Source organism: Taeniopygia guttata, chromosome 1 (assembly GCF_048771995.1).
Source record: "Taeniopygia guttata chromosome 1, bTaeGut7.mat, whole genome shotgun sequence".
Lineage (NCBI taxonomy): Eukaryota > Metazoa > Chordata > Aves > Passeriformes > Estrildidae > Taeniopygia > Taeniopygia guttata.
Window position 1 is genome coordinate 109,636,130 of NC_133024.1, and position 12,190 is coordinate 109,648,319.

General features: G+C 42.9%; 2 non-coding genes across 2 annotated transcripts; both read right to left on the reverse strand.

Moving 5' to 3' along the window:
- Positions 1 to 8,507: 8,507 nt before the first annotated feature.
- Positions 8,508 to 8,580, reverse strand: MIR221 (microRNA mir-221). The gene has a single exon (NR_049019.1). It is a non-coding gene; the product is annotated as a microRNA mir-221 (primary transcript).
- A 437-nt stretch (positions 8,581 to 9,017) lies between these two features.
- On the reverse strand, positions 9,018 to 9,091 carry MIR222-1 (microRNA mir-222-1). Its single transcript, NR_049022.1, has one exon. It is a non-coding gene; the product is annotated as a microRNA mir-222-1 (primary transcript).
- Positions 9,092 to 12,190: the final 3,099 nt, after the last annotated feature.

Sequence of the window (12,190 nt, forward strand, 5' to 3'; positions counted from 1 at the left end):
CATTTTATTTTCTTTAAATAATCCTTCTTGCTGTTGGGACAACTCCCTTTTAAGGCCAGCTTTTTGCTCAGAGAGAATGTTGACTGCACTTATAAACACCCACTTCCTAGGGTTTAGAATAGCAACAGCAACATAACCTGAACTATAGTTTCAGCAGCATGCAGCAAACACATTCAGGCTAAGGCTGGCCTACCAGCTTTTTCAGGAAAGCTTCAGAAGTCTTGGCACTGCCACTGGGTTTTTATTTGCCATGCTCACAAATCCACATCTTTGAAAACCTCCTATCGTTCTCCTTTCTTCTTTGAAAGTGTAACCTTGTGGTTCTTCCAGCCCCTAAATATACAGTGAGAGTTTTTGGATGGGGCAGTAAACACTGAGGCAGGAAAATTCTGCCCTCTTTATAACTCAGGAATTTTAGGTGGGTGCAAACTGTGATCATGAGGAAGATTTCCAAGAACTACACTGAGGACCAGATTTCACCATATGTGTATTCTTCCCAAAATAACCACTTTATCTCCAGGGAAGGTTGCAAAAAAGCCTAATGACTTTTCAGCTGCTAGACTGTCATCCCCAGTGTAATTCACTGAAACCCGGTTAATTAGCCTTGTACTTTGGAAGAAGATCTGGTGCAACATCATAAAAATAATTTCCCACTTCAACGCTGAGCACTGCAGTTAAAAAAAAGTCCAGGAAGATCAGACATCAGAAGTACAACCTCCAGAAGTACCAGTGACTTCCAAATATACCCTGGGCTTATATGGCATTAACATTGAGCCAGGGAACAATGCTGGTGTCGGATCTTTACTGGCCTCACAGGTTACTGCAGATACCTCAGCTTTCCAGTCATGCAGGTTTGGAATTGCTACCTGGTATTTAAGCTGTTGCCTGTGGATTTGTGCCACCTCTCAGTATTTCACACCATGATTCCCCTTTGCCTGGAGCAAGATGTGTAATTCCAGTGCTGCACCAGCTGAGCAGATCCCAGGGGACTGATGCTGAACTTGTTCATGTGGTGATAAATTAGGAGCAACTCCACTGCTGGTGGTGACACTGAAACACACAAGCCTGGACTCGGGTTCTTCATACCTATTGCAGGGTTTGGTTTCTCAGTTGATGGCTGGAAGGCTAAATGTAAAATGATCCACCCCCACCCTCCTGAAAAAAAAAAAAACAAACCACAAAAAATATTTAAAAAACCAAAACAAAACCTCAACACATGGAAACACATCAAAAATGTGTAGGGATAGGGGGGAGGGGGAATCCTTGCTGAACACAAAACAATCTTGTGCCAAATGAGTTGTCATGGCTTTACTATAACATTCCCACAAAGAGGAACAGAATTTTCTTTATTGTGAAATCTTCGTTGTGAGTCTTGCTGCTCCTGGGAAAAGTCATATGTCAGAATAGAACAGTGTTTCCAAATATGACTAGTCTGAACAGATAAACAATGAATGTCAACACAGCACTCAAGGAAGTATCTAACTGTAGTTAAATCCCTTTCTGAGTTTATATTCCTGTTCTGAGAGTGTTACACATAATGAACACCCATAGAGGTGCTTGTCTTTGTACACCAGACCTTAATAAACTCCAGTTAGTGTTCCTGGAGTCCCAGTTATGGACAGCCAAAGCACCAGCTGTGTCTGAGAGCACCCTGCAGCATTATCTGCTGAGGTCTGAACTTTATATTCCATTTTCTTACGACTGTGTGGTGTGTAAGAGTCAGACAAAATTAATACTGTTGTTCACTTAGGTTTTTAACTGACTAAAAATCTGATGAATTTTCAGGTATAGTCTCTTGACCCTCCCACGTTTGGAGTGGGGGAACAGTCCTACTCCCACTTTGGCTGTTCTGGGGCAGGGAGCAAGTAGCAAAGTTCACAGAACCACGAGAAAGCAAAGGAAAGACTCCAGTCCTGTGCCCTCTCCCATCACAAACACTGGGACCAAGTCCATCTCGTCCTTTAACAGAGGTGAAAACAAAATGCACTCTTAGGAGGAGGTCCTTGAGAAGTAAAACACCACTGTAATAGTCCTGCTCCTATGGCTGCTGCAGCCAGGAGCTCTTTAATCAACATTTAAGGAGCAGGTTTCCTACCTCAAGCCACCCTTTATTTCAGTCCTGTCTGCTTTGACCACTAAATCACAGCTGTGTTTCTACTCTTCGGGTGTATGAACTTCTACTTCTTTGAAGCACAGCAATTTACTTTATTAGGGGAATGCATCCCCCTGCTGCCCATCAGTCTAAAACTCAGGGGTCAGGACAGTCCACAAGTGATAAATTTTGGTCTCCCACTTCCCTGGGTTATATTCATATTTATATAGGCTCTGTCAGTAAAGACAAGAACTCTCTCTTCTGATCAGCATTCAAAGCCTTCCAAAACTCAGATCCTCTCCTCTGCCTTCCAACTTCTCTTAAATAAAGGCAGCAATGACTTTCAGTTCTCTGCAGGTTTTTCCCTCAGGGCTGAGAAGCTAGTCAGGAGAGGCAGCATTTTAGACTTCCATTCAAATCTGATTTTCACATGGAGAAGGGGGGAGAAAGACTGGCTTTTAACTTCACTATGCCCAAACTCTGCATCTGAGAAACAGGGATGTCACAGGGCAGATGAAGATCTGACACACTTAAAACATGCATTCTGGACAGCAACTTTCTTTTGTGGTCCCACAACACAGCAAAAGTTTCAATCCAAGAGAACACATTAAATCACACTGCCCTTGTTGTTAGGGGAGAACTGAAGGGAGTTTGGCCACTGGAATGGTTTTGTTTTTCGTAACACTGCTAAACACAAAGAAACCCAGGATCTTGGCAGCCCGTTCCACCATGTAAATCCATGTCTTTCTAAATTACCAGAAAGTTCACTTGAGGTCAAAATCCTCCATAAAAATTTGGCTTCTGAAATACCTCTTAACCAGTACCTCAAATCCTTCTTTTAGCATTATTCACCCCAGGTGAAGATAAAATGGGGATGGCCTTTGAGAAGGACATAAAAATTTCAGGGAACTGATAATGAGACCAATGTAGCAATAACTGAGAGCAGTTAAAACATCCATCACCAGCCAAGTCACACCTGGGGTGGCTGTCACAGCCAGGAGGAACTGGGTGGCAGAAAGGATCAAGAACCTTCTACAGATTGGCCATTCAACAACAGGTAGGGCTCACACTCACATCTGTCTGTAAGTAAACAGAGGGAGACATTAGGAAGGGTTTTTGCAATTCCTAATCCTACACCCCCTGAGTCGGTTCTGTAGTAACCACGACAAATGCTGCCACGGTGCTTTGCAGCAGTTGCCCGGGCTAACAGAGGCTACAAAACACCGTGGCAGGTTTGTTTATTTTCAAATTAATTCATTTTTGGCTTATTTGTTGCTGCAGTTACAAAGTTCTGGTAGTTTTGGCTGTGCTGCCGTAATTATAAAGTCTTTCATGTGGATGTTTTGCATGTAATTACAGTTATCCAGAGTTCTCCACAGATGGGTACAAGGCACTAAGTCCATGAAACAGAGAAGGTGTGCTCGAGGAAAGAATAGCAGCTCCTGGTCTCAGCATACAGAGTGTTCAGGTGTTGATATTCTTCTCAAAACAGGCTCAGCCCACCTGCCTAGACTATACAAGCAACCAGGGAACACTCACAGGCAAACAGGAAGAAAAATGCTTGAAGTGTCTGGTATAGCACACATGTCCAGTGGAACAGTATACTGAATTTCTAGAGGTGGTGAAAGAGAAAGTGCAGATCCAATCCTTCCTTCTACAAGATAAAACAGGTTAAAAGAAAGGGAAAGTTTCCTACACTTTTTATCAACCCTTCCCTCACATCTTCATGATGCCTGGCCCCTCTAAAATCCTCAGCACCTACCCAGTCAGTGGTCAGCCAGCCTTGGAGCACAGGAAAATTATCTACTTAATGAAAGGTAATTTTCCTTCCTAATGGTAGGTAGGTAGGTCCCTTCAGAACTCAGCACTCTGAAGAAAACTAAGCTGTAAATGATAATGAACAAATTGATATTATAAGTGGGCTCCCTGCAATTCACTTCTCTTTCTGGAATTAGTGTGCAAGTATTTCAGAAGTTACTGTTTTCTTGCAGCTAAAAGGAACTGGAGATTCACCATATTAGTGATTCTGCAAGTGCCTTTAGATGGGAGAATTAACACCTACAGCAGGCAACATGATTGACTTGCATCACATCACCACTACCTTTCAGGAGCTTGACAGACACTAATTTTGGAAAGGTGTTTTGCATGGAAGACTGGCATTCAGAGCACATGGAAAATTAAATACGTGCGGGTGTTACTTAGCAACCTACAGAACAAGACTTTCAGAGCAGATAGAAAAATTACCAACTTGAAAGGATAAAGTTTGCTAATGTGTAGCAGCAGCAACTGCTCTCCAAAGCCTTCGAACTAAAACTCACCACTGTACAACCAGAGCCACACAACTGCCTTAGAGCAGTCTCCTAAAACTATTCAGCATTTTCTGTGGGCTACAACTAGGAACTGTAAAGCCAAACATTAGGAGAAAAATGCCAGCATTCAACTGAATTCTCAAGGCCTTCCACAGTTTTGGTTAACTGCTTTTATGAGTAGCTGGCTAGCCAGGGACAGGACGGGTTGAGAAATTGCAGGGCTCTCCAACGCCAAGGACCACTTGAGCTGAACACCTCTTCAGCAGAGGCTTGTTTTGCCAACACCCACAAGCACGGTCCCATTTTTCAGTTTATTGTACAAAGCAATACATGACAGTACAAACAACCCCACAGGCAGACAGGCCCTGCAGCACTGCACACAAGCAGCGCTGTGCCACAGGATTTGTGCTACAACCCTCTGTGAGAAGCCCAGAAGACATCTGACAAAGGAGCCAGGGCTGTTCAGCTTGCCTGAACAGGAGAGCAGAGGGAGATTTACAGAGTAAAAATGCACGAGCACACCAACATCATTCAACTCAGACACCAAAGCACGTTGTGAAGAGGGCACTTCTGGTGAGGAGTCCCAGGTGTGTTTATGCTTTTGGAAAATGCTGGCTCATGGTAAGGGAAAGGAAATGCACCCGCTGGAAGGTCTCCGAAAGACTGCTCTAAAACCCTCAACACCTTCCTTCTGCCCTGCCCTTCCACAGGTAACTCCTCAGGGAATTCCTTCGTGCTGAGTGGAGCTGGGGAAACAGCCACAACCACACAGTCCCCAAAAGCAGCTGTGCACAGGAATCAAAATCTGCTCAATTACCCAGGACAGCAACAGAAGTCCAAATTACAGGTTTCCATAGTTTAATTACAAGCCACCTATCCAACGGATGGAGCTCTCCCATTAGGAATGGCTGTTCACACTTTGGGCAATTAAAGCAACCCAGTCATTATTCTGTTCTACAAAAATCATAGTTCTGAGTTTTAGTGTCCCCGTCTCAGTTTTAATGTTGGTTACTCCCATTTCAGAAACTTAATGACTGCAGGGTTGTTTGGATTTTTTTCTTTTTTAAGAAACTTACAGAATGTATTTTCTGCTACCATGTAATGATATGGAAGGACATGCTGCAAGTACAGCAAGGTTGGGCTAAATGTACCCTCTCAATCTTGATTTGCATAGAAAGAATAAACATAGCCAAGAAAACAAAGCTTAGAGTCTACAGAAGTATTTGTCACAGAATAGAGAAATAGTAGGCAGCAAGGCTTTCCTAGCAGTTATCTGGAGCCAGAAAGTAAAAATATTGTTCTTCCTGCTATTAAGATTTAAATAGATATTCAAGTCAATTGTAAAAGCAAGTCAGAGGATGGGAAGAAATATCAGTGTGGGAAGATATTACATAAACTGAGATGCAACTGAAAATAGAAAATTAGGAAAGTACTGTGATCCTCTTCAATCTACAGGTCAAAACAGACCCAACTGCCACTATTATCTTAGTTCCCATTATTTGCTTGGGCAGGAAAGAGGGAACATTAGGGGGAAATCAAGTCTGAATGCCAAACTCCAAGCTCTGCATTTCAAAGGGATATAACCAAGATTTTTAGCAGTTGTGTTCTCACCATTTACTGCCTTAAATATCATCCTATTCCACCCCCTGCCATAGGCAGGGACACCTTCCACTATCCCAGGCTGCTCAGGGCTTTTTCCAACCTGGTTTTGAACACTTCCAGGGATGGAGCACCCAAAACTTCTCTTAGCCACCTGTGCCAGGGCCTCACTCCCCTCCCAGCAAACAGAAGGCGCTGTGAAGAGAGGGACAGCTCTGACCAGGCAAGAGCCTTGGTTTCACTTTCCTGTCTGAGGAACAACCTTCACACCTCAGCCAGGTCTCACACTCATGAGCATCACAGCAGAGAAACATCATGAAAATATGGCCATGGGTATTGTTGGGAGCACAAGCACAAAGGCAATGCAAACCCTGAGAACCTCTCTAAGGTTGAACAGGTGGAAAACGTCATGTCACAGGATCCAGTTTCTTTCACTGAAGCTGAAGGAGGACTTGTGGCTGCAGTTAGCAGCAGTTTAACCAGGAGTAAAGACACCCTCACCAGGGGAGAGGAAGGAAGAGTCATGCACTTATGCCAGTTTCACTGAAATCCATACAGAAAGAAACAAAGAACTAAAAAAAAGAAAAAAAAACACAGTAGGAAGAGTAACCACTTTTACATGCTTCCATTAGCTATGCTAGACACTGAAAACAAAATAAGAACCTCAGAGTAAGGTAACAGAGCAAAGTGCATGGGTTTTTTCCTTTTTCAAATTCTTTTTTATTTTAAAGGTGTCCATATACAAAACCAAGTAGCATGACAGAAAAATAAGAGGAACCAGAAGTACCTGCCCACAAAGGGGATTTCAACATGGTAAAGTTTAACTGAAACACAGTGGGGAAGTGAAACTGAATAGGAGAGGGGCTTGATGCTAAATATTAGGTTGATCTGCTCTTCAATTCTTTATGGGGTTTGTCATATATACAGTTGGGGCAGATGTACCTTATTCTGACATGAGTCCTTAAGGGTCGAGGTGAACAACCATAAACACAGGAAAAGAGCTATGCAATAAAAGCTGCTGATACCTTAATGCTGCTGAAGCTGAATGAGCCACAAAAACACTGCAGAGAGTAACTTATTACCACTTTTAGGAACATTGTGCATATGCTGGTCAGGACCTGGGAGGTTCTATGGAATGAAACAGCACTCACACCTCTGAGAATGTGCGAATTAATTTGAGAAAAAGACTAAACTATATCAAAGTCCCTACCAATTCTGCAATATCAGAGATGCAGATGCCAACAGGCTGGCACTGAGGAAAACATAAAGCAAAGGATAAATAGTTGTTCAGCCTTCACAAGCAGTTTTCAAAGCTATCTAGACAATCCACACTTATTTCAATAGGGAGTGATTAGCTGTGCCAACTACTGGCTGTTGGTAATTGTACATTTTTACTTATAGTACAAATGTATCAGTGAATGTGTATTTATGAGAGCAGTCAGGCTGACAAGTATTGAGGGGCTGTTTGCGTAAGACATTGTAATGAACACCTTTATAGTCCCTTTATAGGTCCAAACAAGCTGGTGAAAACCTAAGGTGGTTATAAAAAACAAGAAAAGACACAATTCTTTGCATGAGAAGTTTTATTCATCTTAACAAAATACACAGTTTTTAACAGGAACACTCACTCAGGAGTCCTTTGGCCCCGGAGTATTGCCCTTCCAGAGGAAGGATTCTGGATGTCTGCTGATCTAAAATCACATTTTGTAAAGTCCAGACAAACCATCCATTCCTTCACACTGAGCAGCAATCACAACCCTCCTGATTTCCATGGGGAAATGGCCCAGAGCTCACCAGTGCAGGGTTAACAGCACAGACATGTGATTTACAAGCTTCCCCATTTACTGCTGTGACTGCAGACCAGGTCTGGAAGGACAACAGTCCCCTGCTATTCCAGGCCTGATGTTCTCAAACTGAAACTGCCCTTTTTTCACTGTGTGGTGGGTATGATGCACAAGTAAAGCATATTAGGTTTGGTACCACTAAATGACAAGAGATCCAGCTGGAATCAGCACTCAAGACATTATCTTATTCCTCCCCAATTATTCCTAGGCACTTTCTGTATATAAGTCACACTATACACAGCATACTTTCAAAAGTCAGGCCTATAAATAGCTCCCCAACTACTCCCTTCTCCAAAAAGAATTCCATAACTGCACAGCACACACATATATAGCTTTCCATCTGAAGATTTTTGAAAGGAAAAAAAAGTGAAACACCATTACCAAGGGAAACTAATGGATACTCAGAAAGCAGGCATTAGTTTCTGCCTGACATCTACTCACGGGCAGGTGTCTCCACACTTCAATTCCTTGAAGTTTTATCCTCTTAACTAATTTCAGATCTACCCTGTCTCCAAACTCTAGTTGACACCAGCTGGATCCCTAGTGTGAGAAGAGAGGGGGAGGCAGCAACTGGACATGAATTGCACTGTCTTCCTCAGAGACATAAGGGAGGTAACTTGACAAAAAAAAAAAAATTGTAGATAACCCTCCACTTTGTATTTCCAGGCAGCTGGAAACCCAGCAGACAATGTAGCTGTTGCTTAACAAACACAGAAATCTACATTGTATGCCAGGTTCATGCCCCAAACCTGGACAGTCTTCACACAAAACTGATAAACACCAGCTGTGCACACCCAGTTCACAGTACGGTTTCCTCCCCTAACACACTGGAGGTATGCAATCAGCAAAGGTGCTTCAATACCTTCCCTTCACAGGAGAGGCTAAAGATCCTTCACTGAAAAAAGTGAAGTCCACTGATCTTCTCAGCTCTGCAAATATTCTCATGGGTTTTGACTACTGTAAACCCCAGAACTAGGCTACAGAAAAGGCTGTTGCTTTCCAAGCCACAACATCCAGGTATTTTATCTGATTCCCACTATGAAGCAGATCCAACAGATATCCAATCCTTTATTTGGGGCCACACCTCAGGAGTTAACTTGTCTGCACTGTGAACTTGTTCTGCACCCAGGAGAGAAGACACAAATCCAACAAAAAGTCTAGACAGAGGTAGGAGATGTCATCAGAGACCCAGTAGCCAGATGTAGCTGCTGATTGTAAAGACAGAATCTACACTGACTACTGAGCGACTGATGGGCAGCTACAAGTTCTGGGTTGATTGATCCACAGCATTAATCCAAAACGACCTGCAGAAACAATCAGGAAAAAAAAAATTAAAATCAGTATGTGAAAGAGTTCTGTAGATTAGCCTTTGTAAATAAAGAATTTTCCACCATTGGTATCACACAGTTTTCATGTGGACAGCAAACAGAAAAGTGTGTTGCCAGAACAGTCACCTCAAGTATGCAGTCATTGGCTTTTAGAGTTAAACAGTACTCACAGTGTTCCTGCATCTTTATTCTGAAATAAACTGTTTCATTTCCAGGTACTAGTAAAGACCTGCCCCCAAAAAGCCAATAATAAGAAATGCTCACAAACGTGAAGTAGAATAATAGCAGAACCAAAGTCACATTAAGTTTCTTCTTAATCCTCCAATAATATTGTACAAAATGACATGAAAAAACCCATGAATTATGAAAAACCAGGCTGTTCTTTGTCTGTCAGAAAGAGCATCTAGTAAATAAAAATAAATTTACAGGCATAGAGGCAATCCCAGAACGGTAAAACATATCCCTCATTGCAGTGGGGAAACAACTATAGCTCCTGTGTAATTTAGCAGAGACAAGGAAAGACTCTTAGAGTCAATTTCTATTAGAAATCAGTCCAGCACATCAAGCCTTTGCATAAAAATCTCCCATTCATGGTGGTTGGAAATTCTTCTGTCTCTGTTGTTAAATGAAGAAATCCCGGCTCCTCTCTGCCAGCTCAGGAGCTGCCCCAGCAGAGTGCAGCACATCTGAGAAAAACCCCAGTGGATTCATGCCCAGCTTGGTCTTTCATTGGTGACTGAAATGTATTCCAGGTAACTCCTCGAACTCTTGCACGCGTTAAGATTTTCATTGCAAGAAATGTCATTTTTGGTAAAAACAAACAAAAAATGCCCATCAAATTACAACTGTTCATTAAATATTTCAAGAATTTGTTTAAATAAAACAATTTTTGGGAACTGGGAGGACTTTGTACTGCATGTCACGATGCTCCAAGCGGTTGTGCGCTGGGCGGCGATGGAAGAGAGGAGCGGCCGTCCCCCTGCGAGCTCTGCAATCCCACGTACCCCCCATGGATCGGTGTGGGGACAGATGGAGGTGACACGGGGCTTGGGGTGCTCCAGAGTGGGTTTATTAGGTGGAGAAAATGGAGCCCAAGACCAGCTTGGGAGAGCAAACAGAAGGTTTCATACAGAAACTCAGGAGGAGGGGTGTAGGAACAATAAACAATAACTGGGGAGGGGTCTAAGGTGGGACTAACATATCAAATCTATCAGGGGAAATAGGGGAGTAGAATAACACAAAGTACAAATGGGGTGTCGAGTAACTAAATGGACAGGGAACACTCTGGAAGAAGGGGAGGGGAGTAGAAGGAGTGACAGGGAATGTTCTAGGGAAAGCAAGGATTGATAACTTGGAGGGGAGGAGGTTAGGGAAGAGCTTGGGAAGATTGGCAGCTGGGGAGGGGAGGAGATTAGGAAGGAAATGAATGAATATTGAACAAACATCAATTTAAGGCAAAAACACACCACGACAACTTTCAACTTCAATGACAGAGTATTTTAATAGCCATCAGCCTGCCAAGTGGGGTTTTTTCCCCTTCTTTTTTAAACACAGAAGCAAAACTGTTTAAAGTCAGTCAGTCTTACTAAGAATTTTAAAAGTGCTCAAAAAATTATTAAAAATACATTATCACTAATGTTTGACTTGATTACAGCAATATCAGCAGTGATTCAAGACTGGTCAATTGCAAAGTAAGTAAGAGAACACCTTGCTGTCAGATACTTCTGCAAGAGTGGTAGTCACTACGCCCCCATTGTAATATAACTATGTAGGCACTGCTGAACTTTTTTCCCACAACATGGTTTCACAGATAGCATTTATTAATGATGAACAGACATTATTTAGCCATATTTAGCCTCTGGAGCTTGCAGAACAGGGAGGTTTCCCAGGAACAGGTACCAGAGGCACGAGAGCAGCAGCACTGAAGCTGGGAATTGGACACTTCTCTGCTGGAGCAGAGATTTGCACAACTCATTCACTGCAACCTGTCCACTTCTCCCTCCTTCTGCAGGCAATAATCCCACCCTTCAATCCTCCTCAAGACAAGCCAACATAACCCACTGCAGTATTGCCACAATGCTGCAGCTTAGAGCTAAAGCCATTTCCAACCTCAGAGCACAACACCCCCAGCCTCCCCCTCAGCCAGGGCCTGTCAGTATTCAGGAGGCAAAGGATCATCCCTCCCGAAACAAGGAGACAGCTTTTCCACCACAGGCACTTTGGGCTTGGGGCCACTCAGAGGAAATATCTCCCCTTCCATCCTCAGTCAAGCAGTTTCTGGAACAAGCCAGAGTCAGCACAGTCACTGTGTCTTCAAGGAGAGGCCAAGAGGCTCAGACAGCAGCTTTATGAGACTTTCGGTGGTACAAGTGTTATATTTAAATAAGAATATTTTATTTTAATGAAAAAACTTTGTTACATTATCAACTATTCTGTCATTTGTGAGTTTTAGCCAGAGCACCTGTAAGAGGAAAAGTAAGGTGAGGGGATGAGCACAGCAGTGAACCCAGATATCACCCTCTGTTTTAGGGCAGGTGATGCTGAGGGGCAGCTGTTGAGAAGACTTCTAAGGGTGTGCATTGCACTCAACTTTATCCCAGCCCTAAGCAGGCCAGCAGGAAAAAGTCCAAACCCCTCAGATGACAAAAGGTTGGGCCACTTCAAATACAGAGCTCCTGCAGGAAGGGAAAGGGAGGAGGTTTGTGAACACTTCAGAGATGCAGGAGCTCTTTGCACATATGCAACCTGAAGCCTCAAGCTGTACCATAATCCTGAGCAGTGCCTGGGTTTGGTATTTGTGCAGACAGAAGTCTCACTGCTTCATGAAAGCAAAAAATACCAAGTTACTGAAAAAAGCCCACCATCTGTTATCATCTAAATCCAACAGGCAAAGCTTTGACACTGGTGAACTGTTTTAATATAAAGGTTTATTGCCAAAAAAAGCAAGATGCAACTGAACCCATCACCATATCATGCTAAAATTAGAAAAAAACAACTGGATGTGTGTTGTGCATTAAA